A 4,277-nucleotide genomic window follows, 5' to 3' on the forward strand; every position below is an offset into this window, starting at 1 on the left:
GGGGGAGGGGGGAGGAGAGGAGACAGATTGTGAATATGATTGTGAACATGACGATACTGATTTACAGTGGAAACCGTATAAACCGAAGACAGCGATGAACCGAAAAAATATAAATCCAGGATTTTATTAATTTTCTTTTTACAGCAACCAGGTTGCTCTATACCAAACACCCAGCTATACCGAAGAAAATCTGGAGGTTTCGCACATTTTTATTTTACTGGACTTCTCTGATGTGCCCTTGTAATATGACCCTCTGCAGTTGCAAGCGCCGTAAAACTCTTACTAATCGGACTTCACTGTATTTAGTTGCCTGATACCTCCGCAGTATAGCCACACACATGTATATTTAGTTGCTCGATCCCCTCCCCCCTCCTACAATATAGCGACACTAATTGGGCTGATGCCCTGAAAAGGACACGACAACCCAACCATTGTTACAGATCTGTCTCTCAACCCTTCCAACGATCTCTTGAACAGATAGACGTAAGCCCACACACACGCACACGCACGCTCCTTAAAATTCCCACAACGGCTCGGTTCTGGGACACTCGGATAGGCGCTGGTGGCTGGCACGGATTGCTGCTGGAGTCTTATTTCCTAAAACAATGGTAGGTTAACCTATTTCTGGAGACAATAGTACTAGCAAATACTATCTTTGGTACTAGTACGTGGATATTACAACAACAGCTTCTTGTTGACAGTTTCTGTTTATGACTGTGCTTATCTGAGGCCGGAATGATCGTTATCTTGAGCTTCCCTTTGACACTGCCGCTGCGATGTTTAAGTTCATTGAACAGGCAGGTGGAACAAGACAGTGTTTGGGTGTCTGCTTGTGTCGTGAGTAAAGAGAAGTACATCTTTCTACACGATCACGCTCATTTAGTGCTAAAAAAGAACAAACAACAAATAAAATTAATACTCATCATCATCATCATCATCATCTTCACCAACTAAACAATTCCTCTTTTACTTTTTGTGTTTTTCATGTTTTTTTCTTCTTGAAACAGAACAATTTGCCCCATGTGAACACATTTTCGCGTAACTACAAACATCGGATCGGCACCAAAATCAGGACACGGGACAAAACAAACAAACAAACAAACAAACAAACAAACAAGCAAACAAACAAACAAACAAACAAACAAGCAAACAAACAAAACACAAAAAACACACAAATAACCAACAAAACAAACAGTAACAAAAGAAGGATAACCTAACTCTGGTGACAATAGTATGTGCACACATTTTTATTCCAAAATCTGCTGGTTGTTGAACGTTCTGTTTACAGGAAGTTAGAATGCTCCTACATAATATTATTCTAACGAAGTGTTATATTGAGCTTTACTTCCCAATTACTATTGAAATTAATCACTTTGAGTGGGGCTGTCGTGGCCTAGAGCTTAATGTGTTCGCCTCTTATTCAAAGGTCCCGGGTTCGAATCCGGGTAGCGACAGAAACATTTGCTTCTCTAAAATTGTCTCCTTTGACCTCCTTCCCTGCTCTCTTGTAATGCTCTCTTGTCTGCTTTCGCCTCCTCTTTCTGCCCCAACCCCTTCACCTCCTTTGCCTCCTCCTCTGGACTCCTAACTCTTTCTGCAGCCTTTCTACTGCTACGCCTTGGCTCTTTTTTACAGCTGTCTTTCAGTCACAATCCTGAAAGATATACACCTAGCCGTCTCGGACAAGGGCGAAAATTCTCGGAGGTCCTGTGTGCAAGTTGCGCACGTGAAAGATCCCTTGGTGGTCCACAATCGATAAGAGTAGGCTTCAGCCGCCACCGGGACAAAATTCAAAAGTTCCTACCATCTGAATATGTTTTGCGTTTCCCGAGCGCTCAAATGGCTTTATGCAGTTGCGAGCACCGTAAAACACATACCAAAATAGGTTATTTAAAGCAGCTAATTGGTCTGTTTAAGTTTGAAGAGACCCAGATCGACACATACCTCAGCGCTGGGTTGAAGTAAGACCCACAGACTAACAGAAACAACCAAGGGATTGTAAAGACACAAGACCCACTAAAGCGTCCTCTCTCTCGTCTGTCCGCAGTTAAAAAAGATAAAAGCATATCTCACTTTTTAATCTCCTCAGGTCTTTGCATGCGGGTGTAAAAGTTGGATGACTGTCAGAATCTAGAAGCCTATGAATGAAGGTATCTGAAAACTAAGGTTTCGACACGTTTCCTTTAACGTTAGCCTAAAGCGGGTCAAAAATGGGGGTTAACTGAACATACCTCAAACATCAATTAAGTGTACCCATTCTAAATCAACACCGCATTTTAACACCTATGGAAAACGGTCCATTTGTCCAACAAAGAGGTGAACACTTTTCGAGACTCACGCAGAGACGTCATGACGGTGTCGGGAGTCGGGAGGACATCTACAAGGTTCCACTGAAATCTGGGAGCAGGGTGGTGTCGCTGTATCTAAATGAGCAATTGGTAGTCTTGGTTACTGTCAATCATTTATTATAGTGATCCTCTATGTGTACGTCATACAAAGGTCTGTGTTTAACAAAGGGCCAAATAAAGAAACCCTTTTATTATGGGATCAAGATTTTTTTCTTTTATATTTTTGCTTTCAGGGGTGTCGTGCAACGTTACGTTCTCATTGACTTATTGGTAAATGAACTACATTTTTTTTTTTGGGGGGGGTTGTTTTGCTTTGGGGTTGTTGGTTTTTTTTTGTGTTTTTTTTTTGGACTGCGCACAGACGAAAGTGAACAAGCTATAGTGGCATCCTCACGTACTGCATCTGCAGTCCATCTGTGAAGACAAGGATGGTATGTGCATTACATCCCAATACCAACATGCGGTTTACAATTCTGTCTCGGACTGCGCTTATCTATGGCTAGAACCGTTATTTCAAGCTTGGCTTCACAACAGCAACTATAATCTTTGAGTTAGTTTAAAGAAGAGACGTTCACATCGACACGATGGCAGTCATCTTTAACACTTTGCAGTCACTTGGCGCAATAATGCGACAGTGAGAATTATTCGTTCCGGTCACCTGACCAGATAGGATATTTTGTACTGCTGGCTGTATTACTGCAAAAGTGATGACGTTAAAGGATTCAGCGCGCAGCGTTGCTAGACTCACAGCGGCTGACTGTCTCTTGTGTTTTGACCCAAGGCCGCTCTGAGCGGCTCTATCTAGAGCTATTGTTCCGGCTCATTCTATAGCGCATATCCCCGCTCAACAGCAGGCCCTTATGCGCTTTACACTATATGATTACCCAGCAGACCATAGAATACTCCGAAACATTCTCAGCTTCCCGGGAAGCATACAGTGCCAGCAGCTGATTAAGCGCTCAAACACTAACAAACTGACAAGATCTTTCGCTGTCTCTAATTCCTCAGCATCACTTTCCTCTCTCCTCCTTTTTCTAACCACTTACATTTCAACCCTTTTGTCGGGAGTCATTGAATAGCTTTTTTTTTATTCTGAACATTTTTATATGCTACAAGTAGGGTTTAAAAAAATCAAATTTAGACATTTTTTAAATCAACTTTTTGTGAGACCACCCGTGAGGTCACGAAGCGGTCCCAACTGATTTGCGTCCTGAGTCAAAATTATTTGCAGGTCGAAATTTACTACTGAGAATTTTACCCCACTTATAGAAACAATCAGTGGCTCGCTCCAAATACCCTAGTCTATCTGTTATAACAATGAGTCAGAATGGCACTTGCATATTTCGTGTTGACAGTTTCTGCTTCTGATTGCGTTTATCTACTACTGAGATACTGAGATTAATTGTCATCCTGACCCTTATATCCAAACTGCATCTATATGGGTTAACACGGAGATCCTTCAAGGGTCTGTTTGAGATTGAAAGAAGAGGATCATTTTGACACAATAACGTCCATTTATTGTTGAGAAAAAGCGAGGCAGACAGAGGGAAACCTTGAAAAGAAATGGAAGAAGTAGGACCTGCAAGTCCGCTTCCTTAGAACTACAACGTTTTATCTGACATTTTTGCCTTTTGAGTTACCAAGACCTTGAAATCAGAAACAAAATGTTCTATCTGCTCTATCAAAATTGTAAGATTATTCGGGTCATTATCAAGGCACTCAAAGAATTGCATTTTTAAAAGCTTAACATGTTGAGAAACTCAACATTTTTTACGTCGAATTTCTCAAAACTAGGTACTGAGCAGTGGCGGTGGGTAGTGAACGGCTCACGGGCTTGAGCCCCCCTCCCCACCCCCCACCCCCACCCCAAACTCTATCCCAAAGTAAATGAAAATAACGAAATAAGCAGTTGAAACCGTTATGATAGCA

At 41.8% G+C, this 4,277-nt stretch overlaps 1 protein-coding gene across 1 annotated transcript in view; it reads left to right on the top strand.

The window, feature by feature from the left end:
• Positions 1-385: 385 nt before the first annotated feature.
• Positions 386-4,277, top strand: part of LOC101846696 (metalloreductase STEAP4) — a 6,864-nt gene continuing 2,972 nt past the window's right edge. Inside the window, exon 1 of the mRNA XM_035972925.1 lies at positions 386-608. The gene's annotated coding sequence lies outside the window, so the exon portion shown is untranslated. The remainder of the gene's footprint in view (positions 609-4,277) is intronic.

Source organism: Aplysia californica, unplaced genomic scaffold (assembly GCF_000002075.1).
Source record: "Aplysia californica isolate F4 #8 unplaced genomic scaffold, AplCal3.0 scaffold00911, whole genome shotgun sequence".
NCBI classification, from domain to species: Eukaryota; Metazoa; Mollusca; class Gastropoda; order Aplysiida; family Aplysiidae; genus Aplysia; species Aplysia californica.